This window comes from Pogoniulus pusillus, chromosome 28 (genome assembly GCF_015220805.1).
Source record: "Pogoniulus pusillus isolate bPogPus1 chromosome 28, bPogPus1.pri, whole genome shotgun sequence".
Classification (NCBI taxonomy): domain Eukaryota; kingdom Metazoa; phylum Chordata; class Aves; order Piciformes; family Lybiidae; genus Pogoniulus; species Pogoniulus pusillus.
In genome coordinates this window covers 13,722,571-13,745,351 of record NC_087291.1, presented here as the reverse complement: position 1 = coordinate 13,745,351, position 22,781 = coordinate 13,722,571, and the positions used below count along the sequence as shown (strand labels likewise).

The following is a 22,781-nucleotide window of genomic DNA, read 5'->3' as shown; positions in this document are numbered from 1 at the left end:
GCAGAAAGGCAGAGGATTCTCTAAGACATCACCTAGGGAGCTAGAAATACTTGTACAAACCCTGAAGTACTCTTTTTGTTGCTATTTTTTTATAGAGGGAGGCTCAGTGCATGGTTTGCAATGCATGCAAATGGTTTAGACAGGTGAAGTTAGGCACTTTTGAGTGAAAATCTGTATTTGCATGTCTCCAAGGAGAGAAAAGAAAATCAAACAGTTTCACAAGTCAACAAAACACTGATTTTAATAGAGCATGAGGGGAGAGGCAGGGTAGAAGCTTTGGCTTTTGTTTTATTCCAGCTCTTTCTTATTTTTGTTTTTAAAATGTGGACGTTTCTTTTGCCAAAGAGTTAAATTAAGAATGTACTAAATCATACTTCTAGCCTGAGAAAGAGAAATTGAGAGATGAGGTTTCTGCATATACAAATCCCACCCATAACTGTATCCAAGGGAAGAACCTTCCCCTTAGGGCAATCAAAAAGACAAGGTTCTCATTTGGCAGAAATGCCATATTAACTTCCTGAAAGGTATCCTGAGAGAAAACCAGGGACAGAATAGTGTAATGTATGAGAAGCTGTATAAAATCTCTGATAATAATACTTCAGAGATTTGTTATGCTTATGCTCTGTTTCAGAAAGCAAAACCTGGCTTCAGAAATGGTAAGATTATATTCCCTACCTGCCCAGGGATGAGTCAATGGTGTCAAAGCTGTTTCAGCAATAGCCAGAAGGCTGAGTTCTATAAAGAGAGATTTACTGCCAGAATTTTAGCTATATACAGCTCCCTTTAGAATATCAGTAAAAGAAACATTAGTACTGTTCTGTGGGAATTTCTTCAGCCTTCTATGTGCATAAAACATGAAATGTAGTCTTATTTTTGAATGTATTGTTAAACAACAGAACAAATGTAACTTATGCCTTCTGTTGATTTACCAAGCTGAAAACCAAGAAGGTCCAGTCGACCTGAAAAAAACAAAACAGATGAACAGGGACTTTCAAGTAGTTCTAATTCAACTACTCTTTCATTATTCAAAGACTGATAGAATATTTTCATAGAAGCACCCAGGTTAGATCACCAAAGGTCATCTGGTCCAACTCTCCTGCAGTGAGCAGGGACATCCTCAACTAGATCAGGTCACCCAGAGCCCTATTGAGCCTCACCTTGAATATCTCCGGGGATGGGCCCTCAACTACCTCTTTGGACAACCTGTTCCAGTGCTCAGCCACCCTCATTGTAAAGATTTTTTTTTCCTCTAACATCCAGTCTAAATCTACTCTAATTTAAAATCACTGCTTCTCATTCTATCACTGCAGGTCTTTGTAAACAGTTTCTCCCCTAGGCCACCTTCAGGTACAGGAAAGTGGTGATTAGGTCTCCCCAGAGCCTTCTCTTCTTCAGGCTGAACAACTCCCTCCCCCCTACCTCAGCCTGTCTTCATTTTAGTGTTTAAAAATGCATCTTAGGTGCAGTATGTATTTGCTAGAAATGCATTGTCAGTGGTAAATCTATTCCTTACCCTGCTCATCAAGCACTACTTTTTTAAATGTAAGTAACATTTTCTTTCCACAGTTGTAAGGCATGTAAGAGACAAAGGGAAAAAAGCCCAGCAACAACAACAGTCAGTTCTGTGTTTTGTGTGTTGACTTGCTTGTATCTATTTAAAGTACAAGAGAAAATCTTTTAAAACTTTTCCAGAACAAATCATAGAATCATAGAAACATTTGGGTTGGAAAAGTCCCTCAGGATCACCAAGTCCAAACTAGAACCCTACTCTACAAGACTCACCTTAAAGCATATCCCTAAGCACCACATCCAAACAACCCTTAAACACATCCAGGGTAGGTGACTCCACCACCTCCCTGAGCAGCTCATTCCAGTCCCTGACCACTCTCTCCATGAAAAAGTTTTTCCTAATATCTAATCTAAACCTCCCCAGTCTCAGCTTGAGGCTATATTCCCACTATCTCCCACTACCTGTAAGAGCCCAGCAGCATCCTCTCCACAATGACCCTTCAGGTAGCTGTAGACAGCAATGAGGTTTCCCCTCAGCCTCCTCTTTTTCACACTAACCATCCCCAGCTTGCTCAGTTGCTCCTCATAAGATTTATTCTCCAGGCCCTTCCCCATTTTTGCTGCCCTCCACTGGACCTGCTCCAGCACCTCCACATCTCTCATATTATGGTGCCCCAAACTGAACACAATACTCGAGGTGGGGATGAATATTTTGATGGTTCCTGTACAAGGACAACTGAAAAGTTCTGCTGGTTTGCAAAAACAGCAATCCAACTGGGAGTATTTTCTTTAGGTCTATGCTGAGCAGCTTCTCCCCACCACTCGCTCTCCACCCATGTGTTGTAATGTGGCTTGCCTTTTCCCAAAGCTTTCACAGTAGTACTGCTTAGAGTCATCCCTTCAAAATAATGGCTGGGTTTTTTTTCTCTTTTCCCTGTGCATACATTTTGCTCAACAGAATGATTCTGAACTGCTGGCAGTAAGATCAAACAGATCTTTCACAATTCATCTTGCTTGCTTAGCATGTAACAAGCTCATAGCAATGTCTGAAGATTAACTGTTAGCTCTACCTAACACAAGTAGAAACACGGGGAAAGGGGAACTGATAGTAAGATTTTACTATTTTCTTTCTTCCTTCTAATAATTTTTCTTTTTTGTTCATCTCCACTGCCAGAAGCAGCTGCTAGAAAAGTTAACACAATTTCTTATTTGCCTAGAAAGAAGAGTTGGCTGAAAAAATAAGTTTACATTGAGATCTTTCCTTCTTCCCCTCCTCCCTCCTCTTTATTTGGCTGGAGCTGCACAAAATAGTTTTTTGTTAAATCCAACCCTGAGGGTAATTTGCATTCTGATACCCATTTCTCATGTGATCAGCTGATGTTTGCAGTATTACTCACTCTATAGAACTTTGGGTTTAGCAGCCTTTGATTTCATACTGGTTATGTTTAAGAGCTGAAGACAATTTCTATTGCCCTCTGTGAGGTTCTCTATTTAGTATTCATAGAACCAAGCAGGTTGGAAGAGACCTCCAAGCTCATCCAGTCCAACCTAGCACCCAGCCCTAGCCAATCAACTAGACTATGACACTAAGTGCCTCATCCAGGCTTTTTTTTTTAACACCTCCAGGGATGGTGACTCTCTGTGATTAAATATGATGTACCTCAGCTATCAACTATATCAAATCTTACTACGGATCTCATTAAACTAATAAGTTAGGAGGACCTATATTATACAGAAGCTGAGTGTTGGTGCTATAGAGGAGGAGTTTATTACAGAAAATTTAAACTCCTGAAGTTAACAGAAGTTGAAGTAGTATCCTAGTGTGTCATTTAGCTATCAAATTCCACAAGTTCTGACTTTTTATTGTGCTGCCCCTTGGAAAGTCTTTGCATCCACTTTGTATGGAGAGGATGCCAAACGTTGTCACCATGAGGTTGTTCTTAACTTAGTTTCTTTGTCTTACTCTGCACTGCAGTGTAGCCCAGTACAGCATAAATCCATCTCATTTTCAGAGTTCTGATCTCCGTGAGGTTGTTTTTTAGCTTAGTTTGCCTTATTTTGCACTGCAGTATAGCCTAGTACAGCATAAATCCATCTCATCTTTCAGAGTTCTCATCCCCTAAGCTTGCCACCTTTGTCAAAGGTACAAAACCACCTGTGTTTAGCAGCATTTGGTTCTGGTAATGATAGTTATTTGCTGACAAGAAAATGCCCATTATCAGTTCCTACTTGAAAATATCAGGACAAGCCTGAACAGCAAATAAAAGCTCTTACAGGAGTTATGAATGTTCAAGGAAACCTAGAATTCTCTTGTTCCACTATCTTTTTTCCTAGTTCCCAAAATGCTGCCAGGTAGATATTAAGTTTGTATAAACTGACTCAGAACTGTGGGATTTTAAATCACAGGATGCCAGGCTGAAAGGGACCCCAAGGATCTTCTGGTCCAGCCTTTCAAGGTGATAGTGTAGTTTAAACGAGATGATCCAGCACCCTGTCAAGCTGAGTCTTAGAACTGACCAGTGTAGGAGAATCCAATGCTTCTCTCAGGGGATTGTTTCAGTGTTTAAATGTGAAAATAAATATTCTTTGTTAGTTTCTGATCCAGGCTGTGCAAACCTGCTGGAAAAAAATCACAATTTCAGTTAGGGGGAAAGATGCATGTTGTGCAGTGGCACAATTCATGTGCTAAAGAGCTAAAAATCCCAATATGTGTTGATCTCTTCTCAGAACCTCTGTGGAAGAATATTCGTAGTAAACAGAACAAATTCACAAAGGGTGAGTTGCTGAGCAGGTGGAATTCAAAATCCACTGAAGTTGAACTGACTTCCTGGACTGAAACAGTCAAAGGGCTCTGATAGCAGGCTGGGAGGAGTCCTTTGTGTCTCTGCTGAGAAACAGGTGCTGAATTTCTGCTGCATCATCTGGAGTCTGCAGGTCTTCCGTGAGACTCCTGTCAATAACCTGGGAGCTTGATAGAAGTGTTTAAGTTGCTCTGCCATTGAGTTATCTATTTATTTATTTATTATGGTTAAGAAATTATTTTTTATATTTATCTTCCTTTTTCAACTATTATTCTTGGGCAATGGACCTGACTTAATTATTGTTTGCACATGTTGAGTCAGAGACTTCAATAAAACAAATTACTGTGATGGAACTGCCCTAAACCTCCTCTTCTTAATAGTATGCCAAATGATCTGCTGAAGACACAGAAGATACAGCCACTTAAACTATTTTTATGATAAATCACTCATTTACAGATATAACCCCTCTCACACACACACCTTATTGCAGTTTGAAGCAGGGCTTCAAACAGTGATCATCAGAACATGACCACTGATGTCAATTAATCAGCAGAATGCCAGGTTCAGCATTGACAATTTTTAAACATTTAATTCAAGCACTTCTATGAATCATAGAATCAACCAGGCTGGAAGAGACTGCCAAAATCATCCAGACCAACCTCACACCCAGCCCTAGCCAATCAACTAGACCATGGCACTAAGTGTCCCATCCAGTCTTTCCTTGAACATCTCCAGGGATGGTGACTCCACCACCTCCCTGGGCAGCCCATTCCAATGCCAGTCACTCTCTCTGCCAACAACTTCCTCCTAATATCCAGTCTAGACCTCCCCTGACACAACTTGAGACTGTGTCCCCTTGTGCTGTTGCTGGTTGCCTGGCAGAAGACACCAACCCCTACTTAGCTACAACCGCCCTTCAGGTAATTGTAGAGAACAATGAGGTACCCCTGAGCCTCCTCTTCTCCAGGCTAAACACTCCCAGCTCCCTCAGCCTCTCCTCACAGGGTTTATGTTCCAGGCCTTTCACCAGCTTTGCTGCCCTTCTCTGGACACGTTCCAGCACCTCAACATCTCTCTTGAATTGAGGAGCCCAGAACTGGACACAGCACTCAAGGTGTGGCCTGACCAGTGCTGAGTACAGGGGAAGAATAACCTTCCCTGCCCTACTGGCCACACTGTTCCTGATCCAGGCCAGGATGCCACTGGCTCATGGTTCTGCTATATCCAGTTAATGTAACAAACCCCAGCTTGTTCATGAACATTCATTATGTCCACCATTCTTTGCCATTGTCTAGTTGCTTGGACAGGGCTGGGTGCTAGGTTGGACTGGATGATCTTGGAGGTCTCTTCCAACCTGGTTGATTCTATGATTCTATGAAATGAAAGATGTCTGGTATTATAGAAACTCTCATGGTACTGTCTAGTTATGACCTTTAGACTTCAACACTTTGACAGTAAAGCAAACAAAATAGATACATTACCTTTTAATCCAACAGAATCATGAGTGCTTTGTTTAAAAGCATTTAATCTCAGCAAAAGAGATTAGAAAAGGGAACCAGCTGCAACTGAAATGTCTGTATTCAGCAGTCATACCCTAATGGCAGAGAACAAAGTATGCAGTTCAGCATGCCAGTGCCTACAAAGTTGTAGTCTCCTAACACTAACATCTTTGGGAGGATGTACTAAACATCCCTCAGAAATATGGGCAACGCTGCCACACGACAGTAACTGTATTCTAATTACATTCTGATAACTCCACAGCTTCTCTCCAGACACGTTTGATGTTATGGGATGATCTTCAGCAACATTTATGTAGTCGTGCTACATCATGACTTTATTTTTCATTTTTCCTTTGTAGTGGCTATGGTCTGAAGTGTGTTGGCATTTCTAACAAAGAACCTCAGCTGCAGAAAGGAGGGCAGGAGTGAAGGAAGGGAGGGTAAGTCCTTTTCAAGTTCTGTCTCCCCAGGCAATATGGATGCAACTGCAAACTTAGATTTTTGAGCATGAGCGCAGGTGCTAAAGACAGTACAGAGAAGATGAGAGTCTTTTGAGTGACAGTAGCAAACAAGTAATGTTTGACTGGAATGATAATAATGTTTTTTTTTTTCCTCTTTCCAGCTTTTTTTCTTTTTTTTGACAGTGCTTGCCTGCCTACATATTGAGATAACTGTTACCTAAATTCTTTTGTATTACAGTAATTTTCCTAGATATATATTTGTAAAGCACAGAAGATAGTATTTGATAGGGAAGTTTTGTCACCAGTATAAGAATTACAGAGGAACAAGCAGCCACATTATAACAAGAACATACAGAGGAAACCCAAAAAATCCTAGAGACAGAGAAAAAAAGAACTATCTAGAGCTATTATTTTCCCCCTGAGATATTCACATATTTCTATGACATTACTTTGAGCTAGTGCAATAAAAGTAACAATTTCCCATCTTGCCCATACATGTTAATAGTCCAAAACACTGTCACTGTTTTAGCACTGGATTCAGTTTATGAATAGCAGTCATAGTGTAGCCATAGGGATTTTCCTGTCTTGTAGAGAGAAAAATAAGACAGCTATTTAATCTTGATGTAAAGCTTAGAGCTTTTCATCATCTGCAAGAAACTTTGGCCTCTCTTAAAATGTGTGCACACCTTAAAATTCTGGTGATGTTACTTGATTTCTCTTAACTCATGATAGAGGACAAGATATGACTTTGCATGAAAAGGCTTTCCTTCCTGATTAGGCTGGGTTGAGAGGGAGGGTGTGAATAGACAAATATTGGTGGAGTGGGAAATGTATTCAAACGTTTTGCCAGAGGATGTGCTGTTTGTCTCTCATTTTCCAGAGAGACAGCCTCACTGGGTGACTAATTTAGCTGTGCCATGGATCTCTGGGTGATAAGGCTGTTTACCTTCCTCATTCATTTTGATGTCTTTGATGCTGCATCATGCAACTTCGCAGATCAGCACCTCCAATCACTGCTGTGTCATATACCACTACATTTCCTGACAGCAAAAGCAGTTTCATAAACAAACTTTGAGTGCTGGGTTGTGTGATGTAGACAGCGACGTAGTGCTCATGAAAGGTGGGAAAATGAATCTTTTTGAAGTCTTGTTTTTTGAAATAAGATTAAGACTCCTGGCTGTTCAAGCTCATTTGATAGATCTACTGGTTTTCCTAAAGATGATTTGATGTGGCCATAATTAGCAACAATTTATGAAGAGACCTTTCTTTTCCCCCTAACATTTAATAGTAGGCTGGGAACAGACCCATTTAGCAGTAGAGAGTATTTAGGATCATAGAATCAGTGAGGGTTGGAAGAGACCTCAAGGATCACGTAGTTCCAACCCCCATGTCATGGGCAGGGACACTTCACACTAGATCAGGCTCCCTACAGCCTCATCCAGCCCGGCCTTAAATACTTCCAGAAATGGGGCTTCCAACACCTCCCTGGGCAACCTACTCCAAGGTCTTACCACCCTCAAGCTGAAGAACTTCTTGTAACATCCAGTCTGAATCTACCTATTTCTAGCTTTGCTCCCTTCCTCCCAATCCTATCACTACCTGACAGCCTAAAAAGTCCCTTCCCAGCTTTCTTGTAGGCTATCTTCAGATACTGAAAGGTCACAATAAGGTCATCTTGGAGCCGTCTCCTCTCCTGACTGAACAGCCCCCTCTCTCTCAAGTCAGTCCTCACAGTAGAGATGCTCCAGTCCTCTGACCATACTCATGGCCCTTCTCTGGACACCTTCCAGCACATCCACATTCCTCCTGCAAATGGGGCTCCAGAATTGGATGAAGTACTCCAGGTGTGGTCTCACCAGTGCAGAGTAGAGGAGGAGGATCCCTTCTCTCGACCTGCTGCCCACACTTCTCTTGATGCAACTCAGAAATACTTACCAGAATATCTTCTTGTCCATTAAAAACTAACGTGAGACTACTAAGATCAGTAGCAAGACTTGAAACCCAGCACTAGAAGTTCTTTTAGCATTCCTCAACAGTTATTCCAATGTCTTTGGTTTACAGAGAATTGTTAGTAATGGCTTAAAGTGAATTACAAACAATAGAAGTCATTACTCTGCCACACAAGGTTGAATGTTGCCACGAGAAGACTTTTGTAAAGCAGTGTTCAGTTTCTGCCTCTGATCCTTGTGATTGCTGTGCCAGCAGAAGACAGGTATGCGTTAAGAGTGTCAGCTTTGTATTTTCCTGACTCCTTGAAGATGTTAAAACATTCTTTAATAGTGATTGTAGATACTCCTGAAAAAATGCTGCACTCCTTTTGTTCTTTTAAACTGCCTTTCTTTTAAAGATTTCCAATCTTTTAAATATTTACACCTAGTTAAATATAAACCAAGTTATGCTAGCAGAGAGACTGCTGAGAAAATGAAGCATTCTGTGTTTGGTTTAGCTCCTGCGTAAAAGGAGAGTACTGCAGCCTAGCTGTTCTCTGGCACTTCAGATAACCTCATGCTATCTCTCCCTTTTGTTCCCCACACTCGAGCGTGCCTTCTGTGGAAACAGAGCACACAGGGTGTGATATTACAGATACAGACCTTATCCTGATAAAGGGCTGGGGCACAGAGGGTGGTGCAGCCATTCATGTGCATTAGAGATTACCAATCTCTCTTCTCTGGTATGTTGTGATTTAGACTAGATGCCTCATTTGTAAGGCTTTAAAGCTATGTAAGATGAATATCGTTCCAAATTGTGATCTCTTGGAATCTTTTCCTTTGGGCTATGGTTGGAATTTGAAGGTAGGGTGTACATTTTACTCTTTCTGCCCTTTTATTTCTGAGAAAGGCTCTCTTGAAGATCTGAATATAAACATCTTATTAAAGTGAATTCCACCTTTGGGCCCCTGCGACTGTAAAGCTTGGTCTCTGATTCAGCTACCTGATTCATTCTATAATCACCTCAGCCAGTTGCTTATGGTAGTTTCTTTAGTTTATGCAACACAAATGTTATGATTTTTATCTCTTGTGTAGTTACCTTTTAAATATTTAGGTGTGTGGTGGGTTGATAGAAGCATGCTCCAAAGAAAACACCCTCCTCCCAGTGGGCCATTTCCCTCCTTCAGAAACAACAGCTATGAAAATCCTCCAAAGCCATAGCTTATACATAGGAAATGTAGAAATAACAGCAAACATCTTTTCCTGACCTGAGTTCTCTGTTTATTCTGTCTGCAAGTCCCTTTCTTTCATGCCCCAGATTTGAGTATAATTACTTCTGATTGAAATTTCCATCTAGGCAATAGGGAAAGATTCCATTTATTTAATGGAAGGATGTCTCTTTTCTTTTATCCCCTGGCTTCTGAAGAGTGACCATTCCACCATTTTCTTCTCCAACCAAAGAGAATAGCTCTGTTTTTAACTTTCTCTTTCCACAGTTTACATTTTTGTGTTCACTATTTAGTGCTTACTATGTTTCTTCTCATTTTACATAGTATTTGGCACCCACTTCATGCTGCATCACCCTAGTTTTCCTTTCTATTTCCACTTTACCTGTTGCAGTTTCCTTAACTGCTCTGCCTCCTGTTCTCCAGGCATCCTACACTGAGGGGATATTTGATTTTTGGCTTTTATTTTCCTGTGGCAGATGCTCTTAAGGTTCAGAGGCTAGATGTGCTATCTTGGTGATTTTACCTTCAGGTTTGTTTGGTTTAGCAGTCAGAGAATTATAGAATATCTTGAGCTAGAAGGGGCCCATAGGAATCATTGAATCATAAAAGTTTGTGCCTGGATGGTGAAGCCAAAGCTTTTATATTAAAAGAATAAATCAGAAATTAATGACCCTCTAGACCTGGATATCAGAGTTGAGAACCACACCCCTTTGGGTTATAGTTTTGGGTTTGGTATTTTTTTACACAAGCCTGGAACCTGAAAATATGTTTGTGGGGGAAGTAGATACTTTAGGGGGTTTAGCCTCTGTTAATTTGTCCCTTGCAAGAAAATACATGGCCTGTACAACATTTTTTTTTTTAATGGGCTGTTCAGGGAGGTGGTGGAGTCACCATCTCTGGAGGTGTTCAAGAAAAGCCTGGATGAGGCACTTAGTGACAAGGTCTAGATGACTGGATAGGGCTGGGTGCTAGGTTGGACTGGATGATCTTGGAGGTCTCTTCCAACCTGGTTGATTCTGTGATTCTTTGCATCTTTTTGGGGTAAATTGTAAGGAAAAAACTTTCTCCCTTTAGATATTCTCACAATCTGGCTTCAAGAGTGAAATACATTTGGACATTAAGAGAATTTCCCTTGCACAACCAGGTGATAAAAAGGTTTTCAGAACATAGTCTACGGAAATGCCTCTTCAGTTTCACTCTATAATATTTATTTCATCCAGTGATTTTAAACATCAACATTTAGAAATATGGGAGGTTTTTTTTACATTTATCAGTTCTGTTAGAAGTCTTCTAAAACAGGCTTCCATGAGAGCAGAGTTACAGTGAAAAAAAGAACAACTCTTTCTGAACAGGTGAATTATTATCCTGGCCATAAAAAAAGTCATACTCAGAATTTCAAGCTGTCCTCTTACATGGTGAATTTCTTTGTGAAGAATTCAAAGTATGTATGGGAGTGGTGCAAGAGTGAGGGTGTATGTTTATATAGTGTTTATATATATACATATACCATCTGTCTCTCCCTCCTTTACCATCCATCCACCCACATGAACATGTATGTGTGTACTCACGTGTATTTCCAAATATATTGATGACCAAATATTAAGCTTCAGCATGGATTTGTGTATGAAATCAGTGTTTGTGTGAATTACAGCAATACAAGCAATTTCTGAGCACAGAAGAGCCTAGGGCCTGATTTCTAGAGGTACTTTTTTATAGTGGTAAAGAGTAAACATATTCCAGAGTCACAAAACACCTACTCTTGACTCCAGAGATCAGCCTTGATCAGGGGAAAACACTGATTTACATTGCATTTCATCTATTCCATACCACCAGCAACTATCTAATCCATATAACATGAAACAGAGGGCTTGATGGAGTGGGAAAGCATCCTGAGCTGATGGCCAGCTTTGTGAGTCCTCTTCTGTTGAATGTAGCTGATGCCCTACATTATCAGATTCCAGAGTTATAATTTTATCACTAAGTTTAACAATGAAAATCATCTGACAAGCAGGAGGTATGGAATACCTAAACATGGAGGATTTCAGTTTTCATGTGCAATTTGAAATTTGGGGATCCTGTAAGGCTATATGTACAAGGCATTTCAGAAAGACTGTGAAAACCTTGGTTCTTCCTGCAGTCAGGTTGTGATTGTGTTATATGATTACATATTTCTGAGCTGTTAGATATTAAAATAGCTGTTAAAAAGATGTGTAGTTAAAAGCAAGGTCTCCATTCTGAAATGGTTTGTGGAAAATGCAACTATATTGGAATATTACCTTTTTGTCTTTAATGCTTAGGGATCATAGAATCAAGCAGGTTGGTAAAGACCTCCAAGCTCACCCAGAAATATTGCTTCATATTCCTATGACTGGGAAAAAAAAACAACCACTTCATAAAGTCTCCTACTATTTCATTCAGCTGACTTGCTTCATGTGACTTTTACAGGGGTTTTAACCTAAGTATATTACAAATGGATGCTTTGTTCCTGGAGTAAAAGCTTGTGGTCTGCATTTTTTCCCATGACAGTGGGAAACCCAGGGATTCTTAGTGGATTATCATAACTGCATTCTAAAGTGCTCTGCTGCTTAATCCAAAGAATACCTGGGTATTCTCCATTATAAACAACACGGATGCTCATATTTATAGCAGTGCACTTCCCACATATAAAGCATTTTGGACCTTTTCTAGTGTAAGATCTTTTATTCAATTAAAGTGTAGACAGGCTTGGGCTTAAAATGTACTTTGCTGCTTTTCTGTTTCAGAATGGAAATTAACGTTGGTTTACTAACAGACTTTTCACCAATTTTCTTGCAAAGAATTGATTTGGTGAGAAATTCTACTGCTTTGAAGGAGGGGCATGAAGTTCAGTTTGCTTAGCTTTGAATTTTGATCATACACACCATAAAATACGTAGTGTTCTCTGCAAAATCAGGCTGCAAGTACATAGATACTGAAATAAGTCAGACTTGGTTTGCACTCAATTGCCAATGTAATATTTTGTTTTGGAGTGGTTGGCTTTTTTTTGTTTTGTTTTTGTTTGGTGGTTTTGTTTGGTTGGTTCTGAGTTTGGTTGGGGTTTTTGGTTTTTTTTTTTTTTTTGTTAGTTGGTTTTGGTTTTTTTTTAAGATTATTATTAGCCAAGACAGCCAGTGGCATCCTGGCCTGGATCAGGAACAGTGTGGACAGTAGGATGAGGGAGGTTATTCTTCCCCTGTACTCAACACTGGTCAGGCCACACCTTGAGTACTGTGTCCAGTTCTGGGCCCCTCAATTGAAGAGAGATGTTGAGGTGCTGGAACGTGTCCAGAGAAGGGTGACAAAGCTGGTGAGAGGCCTGGAGCACAGCCCTGTGAGGAGAGGCTGAGGGAGCTGGGGGCGTTTAGCCTGGAGAAGAGGAGGCTCAGGGGGAACCTCATTGCTGTCTACAACTACCTGAAGGGAGGCTGTAGCCAGGTGGGGTTGGTTTCTTCTCCAGGCAACCAGCAACAGCACAAGGGGACACAGTCTCAAGTTGTGTCAGAGGAGGTTTAGGCTGGATGTTAGGAGGAAGTTGTTGCCAGAGAGTGTGATTGGCATTGGAATGGGCTGCCCAGGGAGGTGGTGGAGTCACCATCCCTAGAGGTGTTCAAGCAAAGCCTGGATGAGGCACTTAGTGCCATGGTCTGGTTGACTGGCTAAAGCTGGGTGCTAGGTTGGACTGGATGATCTTGGAGTTCTCTTCCAGCCTGGTTGATTCTATGATTCTATAATATTCCTTACCCTTCCCTATGAAATTATCATTGTGTAACAACAGAAAAGTTCTCACTGAAATTAGTAGCTCTGGTTCCGTAGAAGTGTTTGAACTGTAGTCTATAAACCAAGCTTGCAAACACAAGTGCAAGCAAAACGTTGGGTAGGAGTCCAGCTTAACACAGTTCCCTCACACAGCAGATGAGGCAGGCCCTGAAATAGTTTGTGATTATATTATTCATTTTAATTCACACAATTAAAATGGTGGGGTTTCTGCTGTTTGTTTTCTTGACGGCCCAATTTATGTTTAAATGTTTGATATTTCAAGTTCTATTCCATATCATAAAATTTGAGGGGGCTATATAATTTGTATATTATATATACTAGAATGAATAGCACAGAATGATGCTTATTTAATACACAGCACAGAGTGATGTTTATTTAATACACAGAACTGCAGGTTTTGTTATTCCTGTAGTAAATGCTGTTCCATGCATAAAGTGTCCTCATTGTGTCCCAGAGCCATATGGAAGTAATTAGTGGTTTAATTACACAGGCATACAAACTTTTCTTTGGATATTGTTAGTGTAAAACCCAAAGTGGTAGCAGTTCTGCCAGGATTGTATATAATTTAGTTTGGCTGAATGGGGGCAAAATGTGTTTCTCTTTCACAAAGCACATGCTTTTAAAAGCTCCTATTTCTGGAAGTGGGGAAAAGAAGCAGCTCCCATCATTCTGCCTCTGACTTCTATTGAAAATAGGTAGTTGATAGGGCAGATCTTCAGCTCACCTAGCTTGACATCTGCATCTGTTGACATCTGCATCAGTAGGGTAATAAGCCCAGCTGAGGATCCAGTTGAGATGAAAGAAAACACAGCTGGTTTTAACTTATTCAGCAAAGGAAAAACAAACAGTGTGTTCAAGTGAGGTGTAATATCATGAGAAGTTAGTCGTTCAGTTTCATGGCAAAATATTCTGAATTGTTTAAGTCTAATTTCACAGAATCAACCAGAAAAAGACTTTCAAGTCCAACCTATCATCTAACACCTTCTAATGAACTAAAACCTGTTCCTAAGTGCCTCATCCAATCTCATTTTCTACACCCCCAGGGACAGTGGCTCCACAACCCAACCACCTCCATGGGCAACCTGTCGATTGTTCCACCACCCTCATAGTAAAGAACCTGTCCCTAACATCCAATCTAAATCTGCTCTTCTCTAGTTTGAAGCCATTTCCCCTTGTCCTATCACCACATGCCTTTGTAAACAGTCTCTCTGCAGCTTTTTGTAAGCCCTCTTCAGGTACAGGAAGGCTGCTATCAGGTCTCCTCAGAGTCTGCTCTTTTCCAGGCTGAACAACCCCAGCTCCCTCAGCCTGTCTTTGTAGCAGAGGTGCTCCAACCCCATGAAACCTTCTGGGAAGCTCAGGATTTGGTGTTCCATTGTCTCTGTGCTGTTCTGAACAAAAGTTTTGGTTTAGACTCCTCTTTGATTACCGTTTTTATAGAAACACAACCAAATAGGAGCATCTGAGTTGCTGGAATCACTTTTTGTTTTATTAACTTCTTCTAAAGTATTCTTTTCCCTCTGGCAGAAAACCCTAAAACCCTGAAGTATTTGTCCCCATGTTATTAAAGTATAATCTGCCTCTTCACATTTTTCTTACAAAATCAAAACTTAGAGTTATTTGTTCTTAGATGGTTAAGTAACTGTTCTTGAACCTATCCCAGATCTAAAGGGCTATTCTTAGGAATGTGTTCAATATTTGCTTGAATAAAAAGACCTTAACCTTGGCCCTTTTTAAAAATACCTTTTCATATCCTCATTCCAAAGAAAAGAAGTCACTATCATACACCACAAAAGGCTTGTTATATAAGCTGATTTGACCAGGTGAGCAGAATGATCTCTTGGAGAGGAAATAGAGTCTGAAATATTTGTTTGATGGTTGTTTTCATGTTGAAAGGTTGAGTAACAGAAAAAAAAAGAATGTGAATTTCTATTTGCTTCATACAAATCCTCAACTCTGTTTTTCTGGACAAGGCAGAGCTGGAAAAGGGGCAAATTAGCTGAGTTTAGAGGAAAATCCATATCTGCAGTGCTCAGGTACTTCAAGAGGAGTTGTGATTGGATATCTAACTGATGATTTGAGACCATGAGCCATTTAAATATAACATTTACTCTTTGGTACTAGAAATACATCTTTAATGGAGGAAGCATCACTGTAAGGTCTAGGATAAATGAATAATCTTTCTTTTCCCTTCAGTCTTTTTTAGCTTTCTGTTTGAGTGTACCAATATATGTGAGTGAAGGAATGGGCACTCTGTGGTATAAACATCCTCCTGGATAATTTTTTTCATATACGTAGTGCCCCAAAGAGAGGCAGACAAAGCAAAGGATTTCTTGTAAAGGATTGTGAATTGTGAAGTAAAAGAATTCTGTGGCACCTCTGAAAACAGCAGTTATACATAACTTGTTTTACTTAGTGCTGCAACTGCTCAATTGCAAGATGATCACAGAATTAACCAGGCCAGAAAAGACCTTTGGGGATCATCTGATGACAGATGTGAACTTGTTTGTCGTTTTAATTCTGGTCCAGTAAAATGATATTTGAATAAAATCTCGGAGGTTATATAAAATCTCACCCAGTGCCAGTTCTTTTAGTGCCTAGATACCCTCATATAATATCTCAGAGTACATAATATATGATCTCCTTTGTCTGTAAGCTGCTTAAAGGAGGTATAGATTGTTTGTAAGTGCAGCAACCCCCAAGATGGTTCCAGTGAGAGACAGGTTAACTTTCAGTAGGCTTATTAATTCAAGCAGAGTCCTTCACAGAAGTGGCTGTATTTTTCCCAGGACTAATAAATCCAAAAGCAGCTTATGTGGTATTGCAGAGCCCAGAGCTGAAGCTCACTAAGTCCTATTAGGTCTAAGTTAGCAGCTCAAGCACTTCTGAAACATGATACCAGGGTTACAGATGCTGTGGAGGAGAACAACTGAGCCTCACCCCATGCGAAGGCTGTTTGGATTTAGCATGGACTTCACAGTGTGTGTTGCAGATATCACTGTGTTACTTTTTAATATGCCAGGTGTCAGGAGAATATGTTAGTTTGGGTATGGGAAACTGAGCCTAAAAGTTTGGGGCTGTGTCTGAGCTAAGAAGCCCACATCAGAGCAGGAAGACAGAGCAACAGGATATAGGCATTCACGTGAATCTTAGTGGAGCCAAAACTCACCAAGATACTAAGTCCAAACTAATAAACACCAGCAGACAACCACATGGGGATCCTCTGTAACATGATTTCTGTGGTCTTTGTGTTGTTTGGGTTATTCCATTTCTTCCATAACCCAACCAACCATTCTTCCATATAGGGGAGAAATAGGTTATATTTTATACACCCAAATGGCAGCTTGCTTATTGAGAATAACCACACTGATGTCAGTGCAATGGTCCTGTGGTCAGTTAATAAATTGGTGAAATCATTTATACAAAAATAAATATGAAGCTTACAAAAAAAATCTGCTTAATGACATGTAGACAAATAAATAAATATCTAGAAAATCTGCTTAATGATATTTAGAGATAGTTAATATTAATATTTAATACTGACATGGAAAAAATCTGCTTAATTATATTTAGAGCAATAAATAATATTTAGAGAAATAAATCTCCTTTTTCATTTTCACTGTGAGGGTGACAGAGCACTGGAACCAGCTGCCCAGGGAGGTTGTGGAGTCTCCTCTCTGGAGATATTCAAGAACTGTCTGGATGCATTCCTGTGTGATCCTGCTCTGGCAGGGGAGTTGGATTGGATGATCTTTTGAGGTCCCTTGCAGCCCTTGATATTCTATGATTCTGTACTAATTTCCTGTCAGAAGTCTTGAAAGTGGTTTAACTAAGAAGGGAAAAGCAGGCAAAGCTTTGAATAATTGCATACTATTGATTGTAGGAGCATGCACTGCAAGGGCACCAGTGCATTAACACTTGGTAATGACTGCTGTGTCTTGGGATTCCTGCAGAATTCTTTTCCAGTTGCTTATGTCAGGTCTGCTCAGTTTGCCAAAGGCCAGTAAACAGACGAGTGTGACAGCTTCCACAGAGTCTTGTCAGGAATCAGTACCAGGATGAGTATATAGAAAAGTGAAAAATAATGGTGGTGCTGCTTAGCTTTTCTCTGGACTGTCTCTATCATTGCAATGCATTTCGAACCCACACTATAAGTAGCTCTGTAGTGTAGCTCAATTACATCAGGATAAGGAAATGAACATGCTGGGACCATACCACTGGCAGCCTGATACTTGCAAAGATTAACATCCCTGTTGTGTACACTTCACAAATGCATGAATAAATACTTAGAGAAGTCCACCTCCATCTGCCAAATGCAAACGTTTAGCAGTCCTCAGCTTCAGAAGCTGAGCATCCTGGCACCTCCTGTAGTGCATAGCAAGACTGACAGAACGGCAATCACAGAGACCATTAGGCTGAGCAGGAAAACAGCACGTATGAATATTTCAAGGGAAAAATAATGAGAGGTAATCTACTAACAACTTACAGAGCAGAAAAATCAATGAGATTTTCTTCTTGCCTGTGTTGCCTGTAGACCGGGTAAAGAGCTGAACACTAAAAAAGTTAGCAGCATTAAGCTAGTGCAGGAACTAACTGCACATCTGCTTTGTGGTAACTTCCTGATTTGGGACTAAATGTGTTGGTATGATCCTGTAGTATTGAATTACCTTGCAGGGTAAACGGGTCAGTTTAAAAGTGGTATGAGTTTTTCCGTCTGGATGTAAATTACCTTGTCATCTTCAAGTCCCTCTTCAGTATTCTTGGAGGGTAAGAACATCCCTCCTGTACACATATGTTAAGACATTCTGGGGCCTTTCAGCACCAGTCCCTAAAAATATCCTCATATTCTATGTGGAAAATAATTCACATTGCTTTTTCTATTTCAAGCTGAATCAGAAGTTCATTAGAGGGAGAGAATTTGGGATGCTGCAAAAAAAATCCCCAACAACCAAACCCACAAATCAGCAATGGGGTAATTATTCACAAGTAGAGTTCATTATTCAGCCAGCTGCATACACACGACATCACTCTCATTAAAAGCTGTGGAAAAAATGCTTGTTGGGTTTTAGTTTCTCAACACTTGTGGCTCAAAGTATTTTTGACAAACCGTAGTGAAATGTGCATCTGTTTTGTCTTACGTTTGTAATCTAAAGGAAACTGCAAGTTTATTGGCAATGGAAAGTCATAGCTCTATTCTGCATTAAAAAATTGGTCTCTTTTTTTGGCCTTGTGATAGGAAAAAAGCCCCAGGTTTTAATTACTATGGGGGAAAGTACTGTTTATGTCTAATTGCACCTGTTCTTGCATAATAGGAAACACAGCTTGAGCCATGCTTTCCTGCAATTGTTGTCTTCCTGGTACAGTTGTTCACTAAATCCAATCCCCTCTTGTTGTCTTTCAAGGCATGGTTTAGTTCTTTGACATTATTTATTTATTTATTTATTTATTAAAATGCCTGGCATGCCTCTCTTTACATTAGTATCCTAACTATGTTTCCTGAGCTGCCCCTCTGGATGTCTTTCCAGCCAGGACAGTAGCATCCAGTGTCTTCAAATTAGCATTCCTTAATGAAGTTGTCTGAACAGGCAAATGATGTGACTGTGGGCCAAGTTGGAGGTAAAGCAAACAGTGTTCTACAAATTCTAGGAGCTGCATGGGGGGGGGGGGGGAGGCTTTTTGGTTCTTTGCCCTCTTTAGAATATTTTGTTTACTTTCAGTCTTAAGGTTTGCAAGTCAGGCTTATCATTTCTAACACTTGCAAGAATTGTAATCCTGCCCAGTGGCACTTCCTTCCCTCACCCAGAGGATTTCAGTTGTAAAAGGTTTCAGGAACTATTAAAAAGACTTCATGAGTGTGTTTCTTCCTAAGCATAGCACTTTTAAAGGATTCAGTTCTGAATGGGGGAATTGCCCATGTGCAGGCAGACCCTTACTAAATCCCATTAGTAGGAATACAGATTTAAGTAAGCAAAGTGATTTCTGCTGCTTAAGTGGTAGGGAAGCACTCACTTCTCTGTTACTTAACAAATCAAGTAAACTCTTAGTGGCTCTAAAAGGTAGCTTAAATGCATCCATCAGGAAAAAATAGATGGAAAATTAAATTTCTGATTTATGGAAAACTCTTAATGGAGACTTTTGTTCACCATTGTAAAGCCATCTTCTTTTCTTCTTTCTACTCCAGAGCTAGGTGCATGAGTTGTGAAGCTAATTCTTACTACTCATATGTAAAGAATTTCTGATGCCCTCTTTTTAGCTATGAAAGTATGTTGAAATTTCTGCCAAATGAATCAAATCCCCAAATTATACTTGGACAAAATTTTGTCCAGGAATAAGTTAAACACTCAGAGAAATTAAAATTAAAATACATTTTGAGTCTATCTGCTTTTCAAAGTGAATCTGACATCTCTCATCACAAGAACAAACAAAATCTTGTCAAAATGTAGTCTGCTCTGGACTTAACTGAAGGGAAAAGATTATAAGGATTCACAGATTGCATTGGGTTGGAAGGGACTCTCAAAGGTCATTTTGTCCAACCTCCCTGTCCTATGCAAGGAGAACTCCAACTAGATCAGGCTGCCCAGGGCCACATTGAGTCTGATCTTGAATGTCTTCATGCACAGGGCCTCAACCACATCCTGGGACAACCTGTTCCATGTCCTTCTTGTGCTGGGGGCTCCAGAACTGCACACAAGACTCCAGGTGAGGTCTTGGGAGAGCAAAGTGGCAGAATTCCCTCCCTTGCCCTGCTGGCCACACTGCTCTTGCTGCAGCCCAGCACAGGGTTGCTGTCTGGGCTGCACTAACACTGTCAGCTCCTGCTGAGCTTTTCATTAGCCCAGACCACCAGGCCCTTTTCCTCAGGGGTCTTGGTTGATGAAAAGCTCAACATCACTTGTACATTTCCTGAATTTGTATAATATATTTTATATTCCAAAATAGGTGGGGTCAAATGTCTGGATAATGTCCTTATTATACTAGTGCTGTTGAAATCCCATTGAGAGCATTTGTATGAGGCTTTGGGAGAACAGAAGGACTTGAACAGCACACAGAGAATAACAGGATTCTTGCCATGCTGCCTTTGAAAATCATGCCACAATATGCCTTCAATTCTTGCACAATCATTTCCCTGCCAGACTAACTTTTGATCTGTGGATTTTAAAATCAGGCTTGCAATCTTGGAAAGAAGCAAGGAAATTTGGTGGATGAGCAGTTTTATCATGCTGATCTTGCCTCATAAACAATGAGGATGAAAGACTGACTTAGAGGTCTGATATATAATGGCAGCTATAATTTAACAGCAATTCTTCAGGTGTGCTGAATAATAGGCCTGATACCACATGGCTGTATCTGTCACAGAATCTGAAGTCTCAGCAACACATCAGATGTAAAAAAAAATGTCTCTAGCATTTAAAGCAACAGTCTAAATTTCCAACCACGTCATGGGCTGCAGCAAGAGCAGCGTGGCCAGTAAGGCAAGGGAGGGGATTCTGCCTCTTTACTCTGCTCTCCTGGGACCCCACCTGGAGTACTGTGTGCAGTTCTGGAGCCCCCAGCACAAGAAGGACATAGAACTGTTGGAGCCAGTCCAGAGGAGGCCACAAAGATGCTCAGAGGGCTGGAACAGCTCTGCTATGAGGACAGGCTATGAGAGCTGGGGCTCTGCAGCCTGGAGAAGAGAAGGCTTTGAGGAACTTGTAGTAGTCTTCTAGTATTTTAAGGAGGCCTATAGGAAGGCTGGGTAGGGACTATTTAATGTAATGACAGGATGAGGAGTACTGGGTTTAAACTGGCAGAGGGGAGATTGAAACCAGATATTAGGAAGTTGTTTCCAATGAGGGTGGTGAGACACTGGCACAGGTTGCCCAGGGAGGTTGTGGCTGCTCCCTCCCTGAAGGTGTTCAAGGCCTGGTTGGATGGGGCCTTGAGTGACCTGTTCTAGTGGGAGGTGTCCCTCCTATGATGGGGACTTGGAACTGGATGATCTTTGAGGTCCCTTCCAACCTAAGCCAGTCTATTATTCTAAGCTCTTTGTTGTTTAGTCATTATCAAACAGTTGAGTTTTCTAACATCCCAGGAAAGGATAGTTTTAGAGGAGTTTGAGATGTCACAGGTTTAAATTGCATGGGGTTTGTTTGTTTGGCTTTTTTGCGTGTAGACATTCTGTGCAAATCCTGAGCTAATCCTAGAAGCAATGAAACAAATAGGCCATTTGAAACTGCTGTAACCAACAGCCAAAGAGGAAACCAGTGGAGCTTTAGGATCACATACCCAGAACAGATGACACGGGCTAAATCCTGAAAGAGTGTGAATGTGTTTGAAGAACAAGAAAGACAAGGAAGGAAAGCCAATGAAGGAATAAAGAATTGGCAGCAAGACAACCAAAAGACATTGCAGATAAGCTTGAAAGGATTCCTTATGATGAAAACTAGAAAGATCTGAGATAGAAGATATGGATGTTGTCATATTGTAATGTTATTACCCCTGGATGAGGATTGGAGCAGATATACTTCAAAATCAAAATCGTGTTTGTCTTCACATGCCAATAGATTTGATAAAGAAGACAAAGTCCAATGTAATAGCAAGTGTCAAAGCCAATTCATAACCTCCTCTTTATTTTTTAGATAGTAAATAGACTGATTAATTTCAGTGATTAAGACTTCATAAACCTATTTTTTCTTTAGCTTAAGAGACAAAGTAAAATTACACTGAAGATGTATTTTCATCTCAAGTTGGCTTAGAATGTGGCTCTTGGAGAAAATCCATTCTTCGTCAACAGGCAGGCTCTGAAAAAGAATCTGTTTCTTCTCTCTGTAGCTAGCTTTTTCATTGCTGTGTGATTTCCTTCTGCAAAGCTAAGCAGAAGGGAAAAAACCATCCTCTTCTTCTGTAGGGGTCTCTGCGAAATGAATAATTCTCCTTAGATTCTTTGTGAATGCCAAAGCTTTTATGGCAAACATGTTCACAGCCTTTTCTGTACAATGCTGCTCAGATAGGATCTCTTTAGCAAGCACAAATTCAGACAAGCTGTCTGATTCTTCTATATATTCACAGTATGTGATACTGCAAAAATCACCAGGAACACCCCAGAATTTTAACTTTGGATGTGACAATACCCAACACGTACAAGCAGTGCAGAACTCTCAAGAACCCTAGAAATGACTTGTGTTATTGAGTGATGTTACGGTATTTGAGAGTGTTAGTATTTAGGAGTTGGTCACAAATCAGTAACTGCATGCTCTTCTCATGCACTTCAGACACTCTAGTGGTACAAAAATACCAGATAAGATAAATCACAGAATGTCAGGGGCTGGAAGGGACCTCAAAAGCTCATCCAGTCCAACTCCTCTGTCAGAGCAGGATCTCCTATACCAGACCACACAGGAACACATCCAGGCGGGTTTTGAATATCTCCAGAGAGGGAGACTCCACAACCCCACTGAGCATGTTCCAATGCTCTGTCACCCTCACAGGGAAAAACTTCTCGTGTTTACATGAAGCTTCCTATGCCTCAACTTCCACCCATTGCCCCTTGTCCTGTCATTGGGCATCACCCAGCAGA

At 40.5% G+C, this 22,781-nt stretch overlaps 1 long non-coding RNA gene across 3 annotated transcripts in view; it reads left to right on the top strand.

Annotated features, from left to right (window-relative positions):
* LOC135187922 (uncharacterized) overlaps positions 1-22,781 on the top strand; it is a 246,559-nt gene that overhangs the window by 180,169 nt on the left and 43,609 nt on the right. For all 3 annotated transcript variants that reach the window (XR_010307498.1, XR_010307496.1, XR_010307497.1), the window contains one exon: positions 6,169-6,249. This is a non-coding gene — a long non-coding RNA (uncharacterized LOC135187922). The remainder of the gene's footprint in view (positions 1-6,168; positions 6,250-22,781) is intronic.